At 32.0% G+C, this 25613-nt stretch overlaps 1 protein-coding gene across 3 annotated transcripts in view; it reads left to right on the forward strand.

Annotated features, from left to right (window-relative positions):
• The window catches only part of LOC145294368 (uncharacterized), a 1286825-nt gene that overhangs the window by 483282 nt on the left and 777930 nt on the right, over positions 1–25613 (forward strand). The gene's annotated exons all lie outside the window — the stretch shown is intronic.

Raw genomic sequence — 25613 nt, forward strand, 5'->3', positions numbered from 1 at the left:
ATATATATAGATAGATAGATGTATTAAAATTTATATACGTATTTCTGTATATATACACTTGTGCCCGATATTATTCATACCCCTCGTATCTTTGAGATTTCTATAAGAATATTGCTCAAACCAGAAGGTAGACAATATTAAAGGGATTTCAGACAATAAATCAAGCATAGGCATTTAATTTAAACTCAACAAATAAATAAATTATGCAAGTTTGAAACATTATACAAAGAAAAACAATAATGGCACTAGTTCAAAATTATTCATACCTCTCTTACTAATAGTCAATAGCATGCACTTTATTCTTAATAACTGCCTGTAACCGTTTTGGATATTTATCAACAAGGTTTTTACAAGCATCAACACTGATTTTTGACCATTCTTCAATGCAGTAGTTCTCCAAATCCCTCAAATTTCTAGGTTTCCGCTTTTTAACCTCAGTTTTCAATATGTGCCAAAGGTTTCCGATAGGGTTCAGGTCGGGACTCTGGCAAGGCTATTCCAAAACATTAATTTGATTATCCTCAAACCATTTCTTGACTATTTTGGCAGTATGTTTTGGATCATTATCCTGTTGAAGGACCCAGTTTGGTCCTAAATTGAGATTCTCCGCATCCTGTCTAATGTTTTTCTGGAGTATCTCCAAATATTGCTCCTTCTTCATGGTTCCATCTATCTTGACCAAACTACCTGGACCACTAGCCGAAAAGGAGCCCCAAAACATTAGGCTACCACCACCATGTTTCATCCTGGGTATGGTGTTCTTTGGGTTGTAAGCTTCTCCTTTCTTCCTCCAAACGTAAGAAGCATCCATATGGCCAAACAATTCAATTTTTGTTTCGTCAGTCCACAAAATACTTGAGAAAACGGACTCTGGAGAATTCACATGGGTCCTAGCAAACTTTAGACGTGCTGCAAGGTGTTTTCCGGTGTGCAATGGAGTCCTTCTTGGTCTTCTTCCTTTCAGACCATTTTCATGCAGAGTCCTTTGCAATGTTTGCCTTGATATTTTTATGCCAGAAGACTCCAGATTTTCTAAAATGTCCTTAGTAGTGGTGGTTGGATTTGCATTAACACTTCTTACAATATTCCTGGTGGCTCTAGCAGACAGTTTCCTTTTCCTTCCTCTACCAATCAAGTTGTTTGTTGTGTGGTGGCTCTGGAATTTTTTGATGATGCTCTGTACTGTTGCTGTAGGGACCTCAAATTTCTTGGAAATTGACTTGTAACCTAAACCATCCTTATGTGAATTCGCAATTTTAGTCCTAAGATCATTACTAAGCTCTTTTTTCTTCCCCATTCTAATAATTTTTATTCTTTTATTGGTTTTCAGTTGATATCATTTTAATTTCTGAAAAATGCAAAAAACGAAATGAAATTAATCAAAGGTTGTATAAAAGCATTCAAAATAAGAATCAAACAGGAAACAAACAGTCAGAAATTCGATTAATACTGAAAAAATAAGGGGGTATGATTATTTTTGAACATTGCAGATTTTATAAATAGCTGTATATTTCTTTTATTACGAGTATCCCGAGATTTTAAAATGACGAAAATGATCAGAAGAGGTTTATTAAGAATATGTATCAATATGGACGTAAACAATAAATTCTATATATATATATATATATATATATATATATATATATATATATATATATATATATATATATATATATATATGTATATTACTTTATTTAATCACATAAATTAATATGCGAAAGTATAATTTTATGGGTAAAATTTAAGTATTTATTTCAACAGTGCTCAAGACATATTAAGGGATAGGTAGTAAGTTATATTGCTATATATCTTTTTATAACTTACTATATATATATATATATGTGTGCATATATATATGTATATATATATATATATATACATATATATATATATATATATCGTTGTGTGAGTGTATTATTCATCTGTCGATTTTTTACTATTATTGAATAACAATGATGCAGATGTGGAAAAAATATTTTCCTTTATATATCGTAGTAAAAAAAAACCCTGTTTTATTAATTTGTAATTTTACATATTAAACAGCAATCAATGAATACGATACTACCGCCTGTAAGCTAAGCTTGGCTGTTGTAAAATTCAAACGTCAGACTATATTAGCTATGGTCAAGTCCGATAATTATCACTCTCCGATATACTTACATTTACAGTTCAAAATAGACTTCGGTGCACTTTTCTCTTCCTGCAACCTGTTTCTTACAGAAAAGACGTTGCAAGCGTGTGTCTTCCTTGTGGTTATTTTTATGCATGTTCTCATCTTTGATAAAATCTATGGTCACCCGACACCAAACTTTTGCGAGAAAAACTCGTTTTGTTGAAAACACTATCATTAATTTCCCCCACTCTTTATCCGTGCCTTTAACTAAACCTAGATTCTACGAACAAGCTTTTTCTCTGCACACCGCTGGAACAGTCTTTGGGTTTCCTGCTTTTCAGCTCACTACAAAATTGTCGTCTTCAAGTCCAACGGTCATTTGTTCATGAGGAGGTGTTCTCTTTACGTAATACAATTCAGCAAATTTACACTATTAAGGATTACTATGATATTTTCCCATTACTACTGTACCCTCTTTAACCATTATCCTCGAGTGGCCTCACTGTCTTGATAAGTGGTTTATCCTATGTAAAAATATAATATAATTGTATTTTTAATATCCTTATATATATGTATATATATATACATATATATATATATATATATATATATATATGTATATATATATATATATATATATATATATATATATATATATATATATATATTTATGTGTCATTTTTCCCGCTTTTAAACGTGTGGCGATTTTGTGTTGATTCTACAGGAAAATTGGAATCGGTTATCCGCGTCTTAAACGTTGGCAATACTTGGAAATATCAAGTTGCCGGAGGTTTGGAACAAATAAACAAATATAATTTATTAATAATTTAACTAATACATCTCTAATCTACAACACGTGTTATGCAAGACTACTGCCTATCGTATATCAGTCATGATTTTTAAAAAATATATAGTAAAATACAAATTGTAATATTAATTGTTGTTTTGTTACCTTCTTCATTTGTAATCGATTTATTGTTTTCGACGTATACTTTCATTTCCGTAGCACAGAGTATCATTTCCATTAAGTTGTTTACCGCATTTTTCAACTTAAAAAATTGCAGAAATTTTACAGCAACTATACACACATAAAGAAAGATCATATCTGTAGTTTTATTGTGAGGTCAATAATCTGAATGCTGGTGTGCACGTTCTTAATCAATATTATTCTTGATACCTAAATATACGCTCATGTAAAGAAATAAATGCATATATTACTGTGAATATATACACACCATATATCAATAATAGGGTGTTTATCGATCTATCTGCCTATCAATCTTTCTTCGTGTGTGCATATATATATATACATATATATATATATATATATATATATATATAAATATACACTACGATTTGTGTATATATTTATATATTTATATATATATATATATTTATATATATACATGTCTTTTTATATTCGTTCCTGTTTTCATAAGTACATAAAAATCATTCTCTCTCTCTCTCTCTCTCTCTCTCTCTCTCTGTATATAGTTAGCTAGATAGATAGATAGATAGATAGGTAGATAGAAAGATATACATACATATATGTACACAAATATAGATATATAACATATACATCTGGGTATATTTATATAATATGCGTTTCAAGAGACTGCGATCACATTTCCATATGTGCATACTCATATATAGGTAAATACTTAGATAAGCAATATGTTCATAGTATATCTTAATCTTTATATATTTTACTTTCTCAGTATTCTCCGCTTGTATTGTCAATTCAAGAATAATTCCTGATATTTACATACACACACACACGCACACACAAACACACACACACATATATATACCTATATATGTATATATGTTGGATTCTTGCTTTTGTCTGATTCTATGTATATGCATACGTATGTGTGTATATTTGTGTCTCTATGTGTGTATCTTTGAATGTGTGTTTACATGTATATGTATGTTTGCGTACATTTGTATGTGTGCATGTATGTGCCCATGCCTGTGTTTATTTACATTTGTATGTGGGGTATGGAGAGCTCCCGTAAGCCGTAGTGGAGGTACCCCGAGTAAGAGGAGAAAACATATGATTAAAAAAATAATAAAGCGGGAGACAAGTACCCGCATTAAGCTGGTCTGTAGTGTGACTTGTTGTTGGCTATCTTACACTTGTTTGTTGCTGGAACCGAGAGAAAGATTTTGCAGCCAGTCGTACAAAGCTGAACCTCTTTAACATCGTCTATGTATAGATACTCCCTCAGGCCTTTGTCTATAAAAATAGTCCTGTGTCGATTGAAAGATGTGACGCGTGTAGGCCGTAAACACTTAAATCATGCAATAACTAATCTGCCATCATTATATGTATCTATGTGTGTATGTATGTATGTGTGCATGCGTGTATGTATGTATGTGTATATATATATATGTATATGTATGTGTATATATGCGTATATGTATGTGTATGTTTCCTATGTGTGTATATATGTTTTGTGTCTTTGTATATATATATATATATATATATATATATATATATATATATATGTATATATATATATATATATATATATATATATGTGGGTGTATTTGTATGTACAGAGGCATATATATGTGTATGCATATGTAGGTAAATATATATGTATATATATGTGATTATAGGAGTACGTATTTGTATGTGTATATATATGTATATGTGTGTTTTTTATTTGTTTATGTGTATATATGCGCATACATGTGTATGTATGCGTCTGTGTATGTATATGTATATATGTTTATGTACATGTATTCTGTATTTGATATGGATATATTTCTGTGTGTTTGTAAATATGTATGTGTATAGGTGGGTAATTGTTTGTATGTGTATATATCTATGCATTCGTGTATGTTCATATATATATATATATATATATATATATATATATATATATATATATATATATATAGGTATATATGTATGTGTGGGTGTATGTGTGTATGTGATGTAATAAAGAAAAGTCATTTTCGGGCCATGACTTTCCGTGTTAGAGGGGGTGTCACTCGTTTAAAACGACGTTGCAATCATTATATATATATATATATATATATATATATATATATATATATATATATATTGCAAACACTTTTTCTTTTACAATTAAACATCGTTATTAAGACAATTTAATTAACGGTAACTAACTTATCTATTCATACTATAAACTCACCATATATTTAAATGTGTGTTTCTTTTAGCAATCTAATATAACACCCGCATTATTTTTTGGCATATACAACAAGCAGTTTTAGTTCGAAAAAAATACAAATACGCTTTAATTTATAGATAGAAAATGTTTCAATATCCAAACATCCGGACAACGGGTGAGTCTTAGGCTAGACAATATATGTAAAGAACAACATTTGAGTGTATTTGTGTGCGTGGGGGGGGTGTAAAACAAACGTTCGAAAGAAGCGACGGAACCTGATGTAACTGGATTCGTTTTAAACCTCGACCCGTTGGATGACAAATATCGAACAATTGGCATATACATTAAATGTTCACCCTCAATTGGGCAGTGTAGTACAAGGAGGGGTTGATTATTTTGCGTCGCAGTTTTTGCAAGTCATCGTATAGGTTAGGTTGACTTCGCTTAATTTATACGTCGGACGAGGGAGACGTCGGAATACACGTTACGGTTTGTTTTCTCTTTCGCGTTACGGATTCCAGCCTGTCTGCTTACTACAACTCTTTTTATTTTTTTCACTTAAACTGCTAAGTTTGTTTGCCCCCCACCACCACAACCAATATTTTATATCCCCGCCCCCACAGTCGTTCCTTATCGACCCAACTAACGCCGGGGCACGCTACGTTACTAGTACTTTTTACACGTATTTTCTCGCCGTTGTCATATATAAAATATTTTTAAGCCGGTACATGAAATACAGGGTGCCCCCCCCAAAAAAAACAAAACAAAAAAAACAAAAGCTAAATGGAGACCATCTTGTACATATGCTGTAGAAAGGAGAAAAAAAAGCCAAATGTTTTGATGTGATGTTTTGAATATAATATACTTGTTATGACCAAAGTTTCATTTCATTCGGACAACACACTAAGAAACGGGGCCTAATTAGAGTTGGGGCCCGTTTTTTGGGGTAACCTAGTACAATTATATGACACAGAATGTTATTATTCATTCATATCCCATGCACGTAATATTAGATCGGTGTAATCCAGTATTTAAAAGGCATACAAAGTTTTACTATAGAGAGCGACGTCGTTATTTTGACTACCCCTACATGTTTAGCAGAATGGAATAGCTGAAACCGCTTATATGCCTACTACAAAAAAACTGATGGTTTTTATATGTTAATTTTCGTTGCTTAATCTCTACATTGCTTTTCATTATTTAATTACCTTTACTTTTCTCTGATAAAAAATCTACAGAAAAAAATATTACAGTGTCTTTAATAAATCTGTTAATATGACTATTCTCTTTGTTTTTTACAGGTAAGTCATGTGGCGAATATCTTTCAAGAAACCGTTGGATTGACTTCCCAAAAGTTTGGTAATTTTACAAATTATATTCGAATAAAAATTATTGTATTTAGATAAAATATGCATGCTCACAACACACACACACAAATCTCTCTCTCTCCCCCTCTCTCTCTCTCTCTCTCTCTCTCTATATATATATATATATATATATATATATACATATATATATATATGTGTGTGTGTGGGTGTGGGTGTGTGCATATACACTTATAAAATATGTGTATATCTATACATATTAATATGCATATAAACGTATGCACACACATATAATATGTGTTTGCACACGTATAAGTTTGTATCATATATGAAGTATTTTACTCCAGTTCCTAATTACTGTGAAGAAACATTATCACCATGTATACATAAATTGCGGCCTATATTGTGAAAAACTGACACCAAAAAGGTCCTGGCATTAAAAACCATCGCACAGTCAAACGACTGTTGCAGATATTCAGTTAGATTAAAAAGGTTCTTATTGGGTGTGGCGTTTGGTAAATCTATGAATAGTTAGTAAGATGTATTTTAGAATCTCTTAAAAAATATCCAGGGATGAAGAAAAACTGAAATATTCTTGTAGACGAGTCTTTTATTAATGTGTGGAGAAAAATAATTTCAATTTAATTAGATGTGAATTCGTAGAGACGAACACGAAGTCTTATTTATAATATATATATATATATATATATATATATATATATATATATATATATATATATATATATATATATATATATATAAATTCAAATGAAAAACGCATGATAAACGCTACATATGGAATGGGGATTTCATTAGTGGTAAGCTCTTCTGTTGTCAGTTAAAATAAGAAATGGCGAATAGTTGGAAAAATATATAAGGACAGATGGATGAAGTAGATAAACAAGGTCATGATCAGGTAGATATGAGTTCTAACTTAATTATAGTTCGTGCAAGTTCTGTAACCAACTGGAGTGTTGCGGACTTTGAGAGGGGAAATATGGTAGGAGGAAGAGTTTTCATTGCAAAGTTTTTTTGAGTCGTTGTAAATAAACTTCACATTGGACACACTTTCTTATATTATCAAATAATACAACAAATATTTTATTCAAAATATTTTTTTTTCATCGTAGTCACCACTTATCAAGGCCAAGAGATCACTCAGGAATAAGGGTTATTGCATGTATAGTAATCAATGGAATAATATCGTAGTTATCGTTAGTAATGGAGATTTGATAAATTGGATTACTTGGGGTTTCAGGTATTTGTTTATATTGGACTTGAAGACATCCAAGTTGTAGTAGTGTGGGAAACAGGCATCTGGTACCTATGAAATTATTTAATTATAGATTCTTGAAATGAACATATTATACTGCCCCGCCCTCAATGGAGTTAATGCCTGCGAGGATGATCGCATAGCTACATCAGATTCATTAAATACAAAACGTGTTGTCACTATCATGTGAAATCATATCATTATTGTGCAAATGAGATACATTACTTGACATCTCACAAAAAAAGAAAAATGAATTTAATCCAATTCAACTTGATTTCTTTTTTCTGAGTTTTTGCTCTAATGTATCAGGTGTTACCTGCGAGTTCTTTTGTTGTCATGTTTGCCCCCCCCGCCAGTGTCGTCTTTTTTTCTTCTTCTTAATTAAATTATTATGAGAAAATTGTAATTTTTTCATGAAGAAATTAATCAATAACTGAATATATGCTTTGCAATGAAATCACGAAATCTATTTCATTTTTTTATTATTTACTTTTAACACTAAGATATTTTTTTTAATTTATATGATAAGTTAATATTTGATAATGCAAGAAGTGTTTTCTTTTTTGTTTCGCAAAACACAAGAATCGTTTAAAGTAAATTCATTCTTCTGAATAAATTGTTCGCTTTATTTGATACGTAAGTGTGTTATTTTTATTTTTATTTCGTTATAACATTAAGCGTGTTAAAACTGAATTATTTGTTAAAATAAATACATGGTTTCGTTTTTCGTGTCTTGATTCCCTGACTCCCTGATCAAGATTATTTTCTTCAAACAAGAACAAATAAATTAAAAACGTTTTAAAAATATTATGGGGAAGCGCAGTCGCCTTTAAAAATAATTCCCCTGAGCAACGGTCATAAAATGTGTTTTGAATCGATAATTATTACAAAATGGACCAGTGTTCCTACCTAACAAATAGGTACAAGTTTTATGGGCACCTTTTTATATAGTAAAACAATCCACTTAACTTTTATATTCACATGAAAATACAAAATTAAATATTAAACGAAATATGAGAAAATCATTTTTGTAGAAATATATGTTCAATTATTAAAAACAAAAAAAATACACCTATCTTTGAATTTGCGCCTGTCTTATCGGTGGAAAGAATATAAACTTAACTGAAATTGCTACAGTTATAACCCTGGATCGTTTATTACTGAGTTTTATTTCATGGCTTAATCAGCATATTAAAAATATGTTTTTTATGACAAGTAAACGTTACTAAGAGATAGGATATGCCGAATTCAACTAAACGCTGACGCACAAATGTGTCTAGCATAGAAGTGTCAAAAATCACCAAGGCTACTAATTATTTAAACTTTTTGTTGGGCTTGTCAATGACCGGCAAAACGCCAACATTTTTATTTATGGATTTATTTCTCTTTAGGTACAAGTAAAAGAAACTTATATCGCTTTTTTCTGTTATTATTATGAATATAGATTTTAATGCACTAGATAATTAAAAACGATAAATGTTTATCATTTTGTCTTAAGTTCCAACGATGTTAAATTAAGTTTAACATGTTTTTAAGGAATCGGTTTTGCAATCTGAAATTAAAGGTATTTTTTTCGATTCAGATACAGATCCGATACCTTGAAAAGTTCCGATTTTTCTGATTCCCGATTCTGATTCCAATTAATGGTCCGAACATTAATGCATATATATATATATATATATATATATATATATATATATATATATATATATAGAGAGAGAGAGAGAGAGATAGAGACAGACAGACAGACAGACAGAGAGAAACAGACAGAGAGACACAGAGAGAGGGGGAAGAGAATGAGAAAGAGATATAGAACACCTGCCTAAATGTACTTTTCAGTTTTTACTTTAGAAAGGATCAGAAATCTCGTGAATTCACGTGATCATTTTTTAATTGAGTTGGAATAGTTAAATGACGGAATTTATGATTTTAATACAATCACTTTAATATTGAATTTGCTTAGACATTTGGATCCTATAAGTAATTTTGTGAATTTACCTTTTTTATTATTACGTAAAACGTCCGATACTGCATTGCAATATCAATTAAACCTCTAACGAGGACGATATAATCTGCCAAACGATTGTGAAAAATGGGTCGCATGTGTTCGTGGCGTCAGAATTGTGTTAACTATACGAACTACGGAAAAGCAGAAGCGACTTAATGATTTTTAAAACATTTGTGTATCTTTTTCAAACTGCAATTAATTAATCTTTATTATAATTATGTTAGGTCTTAAGATTTACATCGTTTAACGATTAATAATATAATAACGATTTGTATATTTAATGTGAAATATGGTTTTACTGAATGTTCATTTGGTTGCCTACGGGCTTCCATATTTTGTTCGGTAAATAACTAACTAAAAATATTAGGGTCGCCTACAAAAGTCTTAATATTTGTTCAATAATATTTACAAATTGGTTTTAATCTGGCGATAAAATAGCTGACAAGAGTCAATTTTATATTAAAAATTTATATTAAAAAAAATAAACACAATTAATTACAAATTTATGTGGTATCGGACTATTTTGAAATATTGGAATTTAAATCGTTTTAACCTTTTAAAAGTTACTTCATTTTTAGGAAGTTTCTTTTTCTTGGCAATTCATCTGATTATAGTATATATTTATTCGAAAAACACTATTTAAAAAACAATCATAATACGATTAAATTTATATCATTTTTTAATTGCAACTTCAAGGTAATTTTTTTCTTCAATATATATATTAAATTTTGAAAAAAATAAATGTGTTCAACTTTTTTGAACTCTTATGTTTCATAATAAATAGAAATGTCGATAGATTTAAATATATTTCGTTCAAATTTGGAAAATATATATTGGGGGGACGCATAACATAAAAAAAAATATTCCCTTGTATATTTTACAGAAACTGAATTTTATATGTAATTTCATTCCGAAATAGATAAGTATTCGAAAATTTCACGAAAATCTGACAAGTACTTGATTTTTGCTAGATTTATTAAACACGGGTATGTTTTCACGTTCGGAATGATTATTACATGGGAACGTTATTTTAAAGCGCCAATTATGTAAACATTATTTTTGTCTCGCAATTTCATTATTTTCGTACGATGAATTTTTTTAAAAATATAATTACTAGTTTATTTTGCCCTTCTTCTGTTTAATGGTACACACGTTATATTGATAAACTTAATTTGTAATAAAGTTACATCGTTTTACATATAGGGGGTAATTCTGTGGTGACTTCTGGAGGTGCCTAGAGAATGAAAAGAGATTTTCATTTTGAACACAATAGAAATGTAAATTAATGATTCATGTCAGTCATATCTCTGCGCAGATGGCTGGCAAGGCGATGTTTATTCGAAGAACAATTACACTTTTTGAACCTCCCTCTGGCACCGCGGTCTTAATTAACATTTGCGTAATTTTGTTTTTCGTCTTTTTATTTAAGAGTTGATGTATACCGTCGTGTTACTGGAAAAAGAAACACACGCACGTTCATAGATTTTATTTTAATAAATTTTGAAGCAAAATTACTCTCAAGACAAAAAGAGAACAACCTCCAAAATTCCATCTAATGGATAAACACAGATAGCCTAGCTTAATAATAATTATTATTTTAATATGTATATATAATTTTAAGGCCGTGTAGTAAAAGGGATTAAAAATAAGTGAGGATAAGGGAGAGGGAGAAAAACAACACGGAATTGAGACATAAATTACAGGTGTAAATGAAAGAAAAACGTATAAAAGTATAAGTTAAGTAAATATATATATATATATATATATATATATATATATATATATATATATATATATATATATATATTCCAGCGGTAAAAGTATAGAACATTCAATGTAAATGCAATTTGTATGTAACGACAGTAATTGAAGTTGGATCTGGAATAAACACCAAAATAAGCAACAAATATTCGGATATAATCATCAATGTTCTTATAAGATTTCTTTTCGAAAATAAAATTAAATGGTAGGTGTTGTCGTAAAGAAAAAAGTGTATACAAAATCTCAGCTCACTGCACCAGCGCCGTCCGTCGGTCCTTTCCGTAGACTCGTTTTCACGTCTGTTCCCAGCTGCTCCAGGAGCCTGTTTTTATGAAAGACAGAATCCTCCAAATTTGCATATGTGCGCGAGTGTATACGAAATTCTGCGAGCCTGCATTGATATATAAGGCCGTAAGCGCCATCTTGGACCCTTTTCAGTATCATGACGCTGCGTCACAAAGCGCACATCGAGACCGTTTAAGAGGTAAGCATGCGTTCCTACAATTTTCGCCACAGGAGGGATATTAGGATTAAAAAATGCACTTAATCGAGCCTTACCTGTAATTAGATGTTTATGAATATTTAAAGAAGAATTACAATGCCAAATTCTCTATTGAGGATTTTAATACCAGGATTGTGTTTCATTAGTGTTTATTCTCGAATAACTCTTGTTGACTATTGTGGTTACACTAAGATTACGTTTCCAGCGACTTACATTGAACTAATAGGTGTATTAATTTAAAAGTTTCGATGCATTGACTAATGCTATTTTTCTGCTTTCTGATAGGAAACATTTAGCTTCAGAACACTATGGCCATAGAGATTCTTTTTATATTGTACTCAAATTACCTGCGTAGTTAACTGATGATTAAATAAAGAGCTATATAAATGTTATACCTTATTATTTTAATGTAATTTATAAACTGATCTTCTTAACCAGGAAGATGTGTAACCGTCTAAGTAGTTTTTCTTTATGAAGAAAATACTCTCGTTTGGTACATCAATTTTTTTCTGATATATATATATATATATATATATATATATATATATATATATATATATATATATATGAAAATGTATAAAACAGAATACGAAAAGTATAAAAGCTTATATTTTTTCTGTATTCGTTTTCTGTTGGTGACGTGCAGGAATACAAAATAATATTAGGAAAAAACAAAATATAACTTTTTTTTATAAATACATAATTTCGACCGATCCTGATGAGCATACACGGGCAAATGCGAAAGGAAAATGAAGGAGGAAAAGACAGAGAGGATATAGCAAATGACAAGGTGTCATGTCAGGTTTCAATGCATTCACATATAAGTAAGGACATACACATAGTACATATACACATACAAAAGAAAAATTAAAACTTCAACAGTAAACAAACATGAAGAAACGCGCGTCTAACTGTTCAATATTTTGAATGTCACCGATATTATTTATTCAAAGAGTGAACAAGAAATCACAGGGATATATGAAGTTATGATTAGAGCCGGTATGAATACATTTGTAAATCAACGGCTATTTCTCGTTCGAGAGAAGAAGGAAAACATCGTTTCCAAATTCAACTGTGTTAAGAGAGAAACCAAAGGCTCCTTTTTATTTATTTATATATTAATATGTATATACACATACGTATACAAAAATAATCACTATGCACGAATGCATATATATATATATATATATATATATATATATGTATATATACACACATAAACATATGCATATATATGTGTGTGTGTGTAATAAGAAATACACATCCACACACATAAATATTTGCGCATATGCTTACACGTAGAGACAGCTATATATATATATATATATATATATATATATATATAATATATATATATATATATATATATATACATAAGCGAATGTAGGGAGAGAGAATGAGAGCGGAGAGAGAGGGACGGGCAAAGAGGTGTATGTGTGAAAGAAATACATATATATATACAAATAGCCAAAGCACTCAGAAGCAGGTATTTTACAGTCAAAGCACTCAGAAGCAGGTATTTAACAGCCAAAGTAGTCAGACTCAAAGCGATCTGCATTACATAACTGTCTCCTCGTGAGTTTTCCAACGGTTAATACGAAATTGAACCGACACTCCTTGTAATGGAAAATGCCCCATGACTTTTCCTTGAAAATACCTACAACTTCAACCCTATTTGCATCTACTGAAAACCTGCCCATATATATATATATATATATATATATATATATATATATATATATATATATATATATATATGTGTTATATATATATATATATAATATATATATATATATATATATTGCTGTTTTATCCATACTATATTGCACTTACATGTAAACTCTCCTATCATCTAAAATAGGTTGGGCACACCTCGTAGTTCAATTCTTAATACCTACTCATACTGTAACATTATTCTAAACCTAAGCTAACATAAATAAAATAAATAAAAAGGGAAAGACTCAAACCACATAATCTCCTCCCCAACAAGCCTTCTTACAATCATAGATGCTTACACTGCATGAGCTTCACTTACCCCCTTTATCCAGTAACAATGAAATAGCAATGCCCCTAAATCACTTGGAGGAGTGTAGCTTATAAGCAGAGATATAACCTCCACAAACTAACCCAGTAACACTAACTAACTACGCGGGGTCGCAGAACTACCTGGATTATAACCTAGGCGCGGAGCAAACCCTCTCAATGCTTACGGACCCAGTAGATCTTCCCAGATCATCCGTCTAGGAGAAGGAAAACTCTGAAACTAAAACCAAAGGGGAGGGAGGGCCTATTCAGTCTTGGATGACACCCTTCCTAGAGCGGGTGACTCAAACAAATTACTGGTATGCAAACCTAAATGCTAAAGGAGTACATATGCTCTGTCTATCGCCCGGCTTCCATACGCCTTCCTTGCCTATTGGTCAAGCGCAGAGGCACTATCTCAGTAATTCGACAAAAACATCCAGAGGTAGATCTTGTTTCTTGGATAGGGCAATGAACATCGTTTTCCCCATTCCCAGCACACCCAACCCCTAATACTGGACATTTGGGAGTGCTTGAGTACAATATATGACTGAGCAATTAGATTGGGTTGACCTTCTTCTAATGGGTTGGGGGTGCCGGATTGACAATTCCTGGCCGCTGTTCCCGACTGGTAGTACAGGACCCTAACTCTTTGGTAGAGCTTAGAGCGGCTGCTCCATCAACAGTTGAACAATATCGGGTTGTTAGTAGTGCCATAACGTACATGGAAAGATACCCTGCACTCATCCCCGGTTGGCTTTTCATGAGGCTACGATCCTAATTGGAGAAAGGTCAGCTGATAGTCTACTTGTGATGCATGTCTGATGTTCTGCATAACCTCTTGTTTAGCTCCCCCTTACCTAAACCGAAACTCTTTAAAAAATATGACGACAGCACAATCTAAATATAAGCTTTAAACCAGGCTTAGGGACAAACAAATTCAACTTGCCTCCTCCCCTGAGGCTTGCATTCACAAATATCCGTTGGCTTAGAACTAATTTAGCTTATGTTGAAGCATTTCTCTTAACAAATACCCCGGTTATCTTAGCACAAAGTGAGACTAACCTACACTCCTCCATCCCCTCTAACCACTTTCACCTACCTGGATATCTCCCACTCTGCCGTATGACTATGACAGACACATGCACGGACTTGGAATGTCCATTCGTAATACCCCCCAACCAGCAAAACAAACCTAGAGACGGATGATCAAGCCTTTATGTGATTTAGACTACACATGCAACACAACATTAGCTACTTTTATTTTATCTATGATAAGAAAAGTCTCTGACAGCATAGACACGGCCCTCTCACTCGACACTAGCGCACAAGTACATGTATTTGGTGACTTTAATGTCCGCCACAAAAACTGGCCTGGATTCTCTACTTACACAGATGCAGTGGGCAGCACAACTCATAACTTCACTATATCTCATTCCCTATCACAAATTGTTACGTTTCCGACCAGTTTCCCTGACCAGGAAGAACAACACGCATCAATTCTAGATCTGTTTTTGGCCACAGTCCCCGATGATTGCATGATGAAGTCCCACAGCCCATTCGGGAACGCTGATCATGCAGTGATAAATGGTTGAAATCGCCCTAAACTCTAGAGCCAAAACTGAAGAGCCAGTACTCAAAACAACGAGATATTATAAATAGGCTGACTGGGGAGCCATCAGGGAACAAATCAGAGATGCCTCGTGGGGCAATATTTTTCCCTCCTTGCTGAACAGTGTGCAAACGAGACCACTGAGAACACACTTCTAAAGAAATGGCAGAAACACTAGAGGACGACCTCCAATCTGTAGTAGCATGTGGACAAAATTGCGCCAAGACTAAACTAGTTTCATACAATAATTACAAGAAACCTTCTCTACCACCTATAGAAAGGACCAACGACTCTTTATCTGCGAGTATATCTTTCAAACTCCTTGCCCTAACGTTCACAGGACATGAGTATTAACAATTATATTGAAGCCATTGCCAGGGCCGCTGCAAGAAAGATGGACCCTCTCTACCGTGTTAGACAACTACCAACACCCAAAAGTATCCTGTACCTCTAAATGGCCACCATTTGCCCATGTATGGCGTATTGCTGTCACATTTAGGTGCATCTGCTAATTAGTCTCTCGCTCCATGGCAAGGTTCAAAAGAAAGTCAAAACATGATAGGCCTTACACTGGCATCTAAAATTGAGCCTCTGTCCCATCGACGAAATGTTGCATCCCTCTGCCTGTTCTACAAGTATTTTAGTGGTGATTGCTCTGAGGAACTGCAAGCACTTGTGCCGCCATGACGTGAGCACCCTTGAAAAACTGTACAGTCTGCTAAATCCCACTCCAACACTGTAGAGATCCCTAGATGTAAAAGATCTTTCTACCTCAATAGTTTCTTCCCCAGAACCACTAGACTTTGGTCCCTGCTTCCCCAACAGTAGTGGACGTGCAGAAGTTCAAGTGTAACGTGAACCGACATCTTGCTGCCCACATCCCTACATAGTACCCCAGTAGTTGTTGACTCTGATAGTAGCACCCTTCACCAAAGTGGCAATTTGCCTTGCTGGGGGGTAAAATGTAATAAAAATAATGCTCACAAAATAAACACAATAGGAATAAAGAAGAAGAGTATTATATTAAAACATTATGTCATCCAAAAATATTCCGAAATACTCACATTTATACCGGCGAAATACACTATATATATATATATATATATATATATATATATATATATATATATATATGTGTGTGTGTGTGTGTGTGTGTGCGTGTGTGTGTGTGTATGTATGTATATATAAATATATATATACATATATAAGAGCAAATAGCTAATGAAACATGTTAAAAAACTTTGAAAAAGAGTTAAAAACATATATAATCTCAAAAGGAAACACCAATTATGTATATTTTATATATATATATATATATATATATATATATATATATATATATATGTATATATATATATATAGTGCAAAACTTTGTTGAAATTCTAATACTTTTCTTTTTTATAACTTTCGTTTATTTTCTCCTGGATATTTTCAATTACAGCAGTGTCGTTAGAGGGAAGGCAACTTTACGATCTATGTTTCCATAAAATATCCAGTCGCCACCAACTTCGTCAGAAGTTTTTTTTCCATTTGATTTTAACAACAAAAAGTATATTTTTAGACGATAAGCATGGTATTTGGGGAAAAGGAATTCCAATATACATATACATACCACCACGACCAAGAAAACAACATGGTGTGGGTATATATATATATATATATATATATATATATATATATATATATATATATATATATATATTGACATATATATATATAATAATATATTTATGATTTATATTTAAAAGCGTACACAATTGAATTTTACTCCCCTCCCCGCTCCCAATATTTTAAAACTTTGTTTTATTAATGTATAAATAGTGTAGTTCGACGTCAAGAGAATCACTGTTGTTTAATGTTTTGAAATGTCATAATTTATGAAATTTTCTGAATAGAACGACAAAATTGTAAAGAATATCAAAGCACAATGTGTGGCTCTCATTTCTTTTATTCTGATTGTCTCGATTTTGCGAAAATATATGCATGCTCTATTATGAAAATTATGAAGTTAAAAATTCAGTAAATTAATTTTGACTGATCTTTTTTTATTTGTATAAAAGCATTGCTGCATTTTAATACATTTTTGGTTAAAATATTAGTAAGGTATATATATATATATATATATATATATATATATATATATATATATATATATATATATTATAAGATAAAATTAAAAGCCAAGAACAATGCGAGATTTTTTTTATAGAGTAAAATTAAATGCAAACAAAAGAAATACATTTCTTTTTTTGTTGTTTGTTTTTTCTTTTTCACACAAATTTTAACTCTAAACAACAGTAATTTTTTTTTCTGTTGTATTCAATGGTGTAGTAAATCTCAATATATTTCAGACTTATTAGTCCATTTTCAAGAGAAGACAGCGGAAGAGTGTTCAAAATTGGAAAAGTAGCCGCAGAGTTTGCCACGTGATACCGCGAAATATAGAACAAAAAAATGACGTTAGGAGAACGTTAAAATAAATCAGTTGATGTTTGAAATACTTGTTGCGTTTGTGAATCAAGGGAGATGACTATTCAAGCAAGGTGTTTTTTTATTATTGTTTTTCTTATGTTTTAAACTTATATTATAAAAGCGGAGCTCAATTCCAGTCTATTGTTTAGTGTGGGAGTATTTTTTCAAATAATTAAAGATTCGAGGATACTCAGTGACAAAATCTCATCTTCAATCCGAAAAGCCATCCGCAGCGAGGGGCTCAACATTCAACTCATCCACACTGTATCTACTTTAAGACAACAGCTCAACCGAAAACATCCATCGCATACACCTTCCCCTTGTTCACTCTCTAATTGCCCAATATCACACACAGGTTTATGATTTAAGAACCACGTTGTTTACGACCTACAATGCGCTAAATGCAGTGCATCTTACATCGGAAGCACTACCAGATTGCTTCATCACCGCATTAAAGAGCACTTAAACACTACTGCTTCGTCGTTCTATAAACATATTCGCACTAGCATTAATTCAGAACCAGATTTTCACATCAACATTCTCGCTTCTTCAAGAAACGTAGGTCAACTTCGTATCCTCGAATCTTTAATTATTTCAAAAAATACTCCCACACTAAACAATAGACTGGAATTGAGCTCCGCTTTTATAATATAAGTTTAAAACATAAGAAAAACAATAATAAAAAAAACCCTTGCTTGAATAGTCATCTCCCTTGATTCACAAACGCAACAAGTATTTCAAACATCAACTGATTTATTTTAACGTTCTCCTAACGTCATTTTTTGTTCTATATTTCGCGGTATCACGTGGCAAACTCTGCGGCTACTTTTCCAATTTTGAACACTCTTCCGCTGTCTTCTCTTGAAAATGGACTAATAAGTCTGAAATATATTGAGATTTACAACACCATTGAATACAACAGAAAAAAAAAATTACTGTTGTTTAGAGTTAAAATTTGTGTGAAAAAGAAAAAACAAACAACAAAAAAAAAGAAATTTATTTCTTTCGTTTGCATTTAATTTTACTCTATATAAAAAAAAATCTCGCATTGTTCTTGGCTTTTAATTTTATCTTATAATTTTCTTCAACAATGCTTCAAGCAAACTACAACCTACTTATATATATATATATATATATATATATATATATATATATATATATATATATATATATATATATATATATATATTGGGTGACCTCAAAAACGGACCGCAACTCTAATAAAGCCCGTTTCTTAGTGTTTTGTCTGAAAGAAATGGATCTTTGGTCATAACTAGTTTATTATATTAAAACTATCACATCAAAACACTAGGGTATTTGGCCTATATATATATGTATATATATATATATATGTATATATATATATATATATATATATATATATATATATATATATATATATATATATATAGAGAGAGAGAGAGAGAGAGAGAGAGAGAGAGAGAGAGAGAAATACGCATAAGCACGTTGATACACCGGTTCCCGTCAGATCAGCGAAGTTAAGCAACGTTGAGCCTGGCTAGAACCAGATGGGTGACCATTTGGCAATTCTAGGCGCTGTATGTAATTTCCGCTTATCTCGGCATTGTTCCCAGTCGTTCTGAACCTCCGTTTGCCACTGGTATTCAACAATATTGACTCAGGAGACGTTTGCTTGGAGATTGCACAACACTTGCCACAAAAATATCACGCGCAGGCACCCTTACTGTGGGTATCAATAGTCTGTCAAGACTGATGGAAGCCTTTTATATATATTATATATTTGCATATACATGTGTGTGTGCATTTATATATATATATATAGAAATGTATATATTTTCCGCAAAGCGTGTTGTATCGTGATAATAATCCCCTTCTAAATTTCCACTTTATTGGGATAATGTTAAAGATCATTTTAATTAGGTTCGTTTATCTTGCAAACTATTTTAGAATTCCTAAAATACAGTAAAATTTGATGAATTGAATAAATTGCTCATCTTGTCTCTTACATATTTAGTATCTGCTATCTGAATATACACGCCTTTAATCAATACAGCAATGAGTTTTATTGAAATTTTTACATGTTTGTCCTTATATTTTTCATTGATATTGTACGCACATTTTTTTTTATTTACAGCGAATTATATTTTTAAGCCTATATAGAAATATAGGCAATGTGTTTTAGGTTTCGCATTTCCAAATGTTCGTAAGAGAAAGGCTAAACATATTTCTTCTTTTTCTTTGTCTTGCCATCGTTGAAGTAAATAGTTTTCGTATTGAGGAAATTTCTTATTTACGCGTCAAACTAATTAAAATTGATAGAAAAAGGGTTGTTTTCGAAGCGAGTTCGGACACGTTTATCTGTTGTATAAGGAGAAACATTTACAAACATTTATATCAATTCTACTTACAGGTTTTCAAGATAGTTCACTTATGATAAGTTAGAATTTAGTTCCCTAATTGATAATTAACTCATTAACTAATAGAAGATGGCACAAACTTATACATCTCATTCGTGTTAATGCTGCTGTCCATCCACATGCAGGATTCTGGGTTTAGCATTTTGGTTCTAGTTAAGCCATTCAAATTAGAAATATAAAAGCTAGCAAATGACCGTTTGTGAATATTTTGCTTTGTAGGTCGGAGGGCATCGACAGATTTTTGCACGAATAGCAAAACATTAATAAAAACAATCATCTCCTCTTCTGACCAATATATACATAAGAAAAATAAAAGTTTGTGCACATGACATGTTCTTCTAAATTCTTTTTCAGGCATAGACATTTAATCAACATCGGCTAAATGCTTTCTAATGCATAATGAGTAAGTTGTAGTGCGCCGAATTTTGAGTTATTGTGCTCACAGTCTCGAATCTCGCATAAACACATCACACGTATAGGATGAAGAACTAGTCCGTTGATAGTTATAAAACATCTTCATATATATATATATATATATATATATATATATATATATATATATTTATATAACACATATCTAAGGAAATAGCACAACTACTAGATGATGAACTCTTATCTGTAGTTGAATGGGGACAGAAAGTGATGGTCGCATTCAATGCGTCCAAGTTTAATTACAAGAAACTTCTCTACCACCAAAATCAATGCCGAAGAACACATAACCTGAATGCACTTCCTTTAAACTCCTCGGCCTAACGTGTACAGATAACATGGACTAGAATAGATACATTAAGACCATTGGCAAGACTGCTGCAAAGAATGTGGGCTCTATTTACCGTGCTAGAAAACTACTTACACCTGAAAGTATCCAGTAGTTTTATGAGGCCATATCTCGCCCATGTATGGAGTACTGTTGTCATATTTGGGCTGGTGCATCTGCTGCTGTCCTGGACAGGGGTTCAAAAGAGAGTTGCGAACCTGATAGGTCTTGAACTGTCATCTAAGCTTCACTCCCTTTCCCACGACGAAAGGTTGCATCCCTACTAGAACTTAATGGTAGATTCTCTGACGAACTATAATCAATTGTACCACCCCGATGTTACTACTCCCGACAAACCCGATAAACCCGACAAACACTCCCACACATTAACAGTAGAGATCTCAAGGTGTTATAAAGCCTTTTACTCCAATAGTTTCTTAACCAGAACTGCAAGACTTTAGAAATCCCTTCCAGGATTCTGCATTCCCGACTGTACTGACATGCAGAAGTTCAAGGGTAATGTAAACGAACATCTTGCTACTCATTTAACTTATGAAACTTATGCCCCCAATAGTAGCCGCCCACTACAAAGTGGTAATGTGCCTTGTTTTGGGTGAAAGTTGTATATATATATATATATATATATATATATATATATATATATATATATATATATATATATATATATATATATATATGCATAAATTATAGAAATAGATATTGCAATTAAGCTACACAGAATATTCATCGTTTCGTATTAGGGTTGGGACGATTCCAACATTTTTCCCGAATACGCTCCAATTACCGATTCCGTTCTTAATTTCCAAATCCGATTCGATTCTTGATTTCGATTCTTTTACTGTTTACAAATATTTAATTAGAGATCTTTTCTGTTTTTTTTTTGGGGGGGGTTATAAATTTTCAAATCATTCATGAATACCCGGGTAATTTCCGGGTATATTTTTTCTCAAATGCTTTCCTCTTAATGTATTGCAAATTGAAAGGTAACAAAGAAGTTCAGTTCGTCGTTTGTATACAACATGCTATTTGAATGTTTTAATAAACAGTTGACAATAGCCGACGATTGGTCTGTAAAATGAGAAAACGATGATAAAACAAATTGTAAACAACGCCCACCGCCCCTTATTGTTTCAAACGAATTTTGAAATAATAAAATTACTATATAGAAAACCATTTTTACTGTGAGGAGAGCGGTTGGCTTAATTAACTATTATGCACCTTCCTTCTATGAATGTTTAAATTTTATTTTAATTAATTAATTAATTTGGTATGTTATTAAATATATGTGCTTTGATGTAAAAACAAAACAAAACAATAACAAAAACAATATGCAATTAATAACAACACGCGGGGCCGTAGAAATTCCACACGGGACTCATTCTATGTAACATATTGTTGTTATTATATCTGGCGTAAATAAAGATGCGCTGATATTATTGTAACTCTTGTTAAAACAGCAAAAGTATTTATCTAAGCTAGTAAAGACGCCCGACCTACGCAGATAGTAAATTACGCTAGAATGTGACATTTTAATTGTTGCAGATTTCGTAGAGATTATCACAGATTAAATGTTCTATCGATTGTTATATATTATAAAGTTGCGATTTTAAAAATGAAGAAATATACTCATATTACTTTGATGCGTTTACTTGAGTTCTTTCAGCTATAATCGAAACTGAAACCAAAATTTATGAAGAATTCTTGATAAAATTATTTTTTGCAAAAACTAAAGGATCACTGGAGTTCAATCAGCTATAATCGAAAACGAAAGAAAAAAACTGATGAAGAAATCAAGGTAAAAGTATTTATATAAAAAAATAAATTCAAGAAACCTCGTATCCAGAAAAACCGTACCCGAAAAACTCGTCCTATTTAGCTAGATAGGAAAACAGACCATTATTGAATAAATATCGATTGAAAATACATTTCAAAACCGTTCTGTAAGGAGATATTGTTTTTTTAAAAATACTATAATCTCCGTAATATTTTTTTTTAAATATTTTTACTTGTATACTCTTGTTTTAAAAAAACAATCACATTGATTTTTCTAAGTGTTCGTTTTCTACCTAGCTCTACAAGTTTTAGTGGTTTAACTACGTCTTTTAAAGAGTTTATTTAGTTAAAAAAAAACAAGCATCAATTAATGTCAAGGTATATTATTTATTTGGAATTCATTATTGAGATGATTATTATTTATTAATTTATTTTATTGAGGACTATTATCGCCATTGTTCTTAGATATTGTTTCACGATGTTTCGGCCAATTATTCCTCTGACCTTCGTCAGTAAATATTAAACGTCATTAGACATTAGACGGAATAGAAAGGGAATAGTTGGCTAAAACGTCGTGAAACATTTTTTACATAGGCATTACTACTTATCAAGGGCAATAGGCTACTCGAGGATGAGGGTTAAAGAATTTACATTATAAATAGGACAAAATTGTCATTGTTAGTAATGGAAACTTGGTAAATTAATTAACTTATATGGAACGGCTCATCAAAAAACAAAAAAACTTGTTTACGTTAGACTTGAAGACTACCATATTGTAGTAAGCTGAAAAGCAGGAAAACGCTAAACAATTCATTAAGCGTGCAGTTCTAAGAAAGAAGCATTGTTCATGGGATCTACGTTTAGGTTTAGGCACAGATAAAGAGTGGGGGTGATTATCGATAGTGTTTTCTGCTAGGCATGTGTTTCTTATTAAAGTTTTGCGAGGGGGGCATAGATTGGACAACAGTCGAGCAGCTGTCAGAAAAATTACGAGACAGTAGAGTCAAACTGCCAACATCTCTTCTGTGAGGAAAAGGTGGCAGGGGAGAGAAAAGGATATCTCCTACGAGGCTACGAAGTCTATTTTGAACTCTATCAAGGCAGGATAAGTCATTTCTACCAGATCCTGCCCAGATACGGAAACAGTACTCAATACTTGGACGTACCTGGCTCTTATATAGATATAGAATTGTGTCAGCAATGGTATATCTACTGGATAGATACCAGGATTCCACAATTTTTCCAGCGGCTTTCGAAATATATGTGTTCCATTTAAGATCAGGAGTAAAGGTCAAGCCCAGAAGCTTGTTTAAACATGAGACTACGTCAAGCCGAGAGCCATTCATTTCAATTGATGCCAGATTGGGATCAGATTCCTGATGATCTAGAGATAATTGCTGGTTTTAGATGCATTAAAAGTAACAACCCACCTCTTTCCCCATTGTACCTCTTGCTCAAGACCAGAGGAGAGGGAATCGGAGAGAACTTGATCGTTTACGGTCTTAGATGTTCTACCATAGATAGTAGTGATATCAGCATAGATGTCTACGAGTGATTTAAGGGTGTAATTTGGAAGGTCATTTATGTAGATCAGATAATGTACAGTTGGACACAGGATGGACCCCTTAGGGACTCCAGCATTAATACTGCAATCACTACTCTTATGCGCCTATGAGGGAGAAATGATGTAATAATTGAGAAGACATTTCCAGCTATACTGAAGCTGCCGATCTTGTGAAGTGAACCTTTATGCCATACTCTATCAAAGGCCTTTGATATGTCAAGAGCAATTGCCCTAGAAAGGCAAACTCCGGCAAAACGAAAATCATATTTCGTGTCACTAAGAAGGGTATTTTTCTGATATGGTTATCTATCTATCTATCTATCTATCTATCTATCTATCTATCTATCCATCTATTTATATATATATATGTATATATATATATTCATATCTATATGTTTATATATATATATATGTATATATGTGTGTATATTTATATATGTGTGTATATAAATATATTGATTATTATCTATATGTTTATATATATATATATTTATATATGTGTATATATATATATGTTTATACAATAATTTATTATAATAATACATACAGACACTAGTGTTTCACCTTTTGGGAATCTTAGGTGCAGGGTGCACGACTAACACCAGTCGACAGAATGAAACCAGGCGACACAAGCCATCTCTGGTTTGATATGCAACGACCGTATTAATTCGGCTAAATTTCCTGCGAGAATTAACGTTTTATTTTTAAATGTTTTTACGTCAGTCAGAGTACTCTAATTGTTATATGATGATCAATGCATGAGATGGAAATGGGCCGACATAATTCAATTGAAAGTGATCAACGATGAGAAACGAGTTTGTTAAAGGGACTGACATAATTTATTATATATATATATATATATTAT

This window comes from Euprymna scolopes, chromosome 1, assembly GCF_053919585.1.
Source record: "Euprymna scolopes isolate OS-2025 chromosome 1, ASM5391958v1, whole genome shotgun sequence".
In the NCBI taxonomy this organism is placed as follows: domain Eukaryota; kingdom Metazoa; phylum Mollusca; class Cephalopoda; order Sepiida; family Sepiolidae; genus Euprymna; species Euprymna scolopes.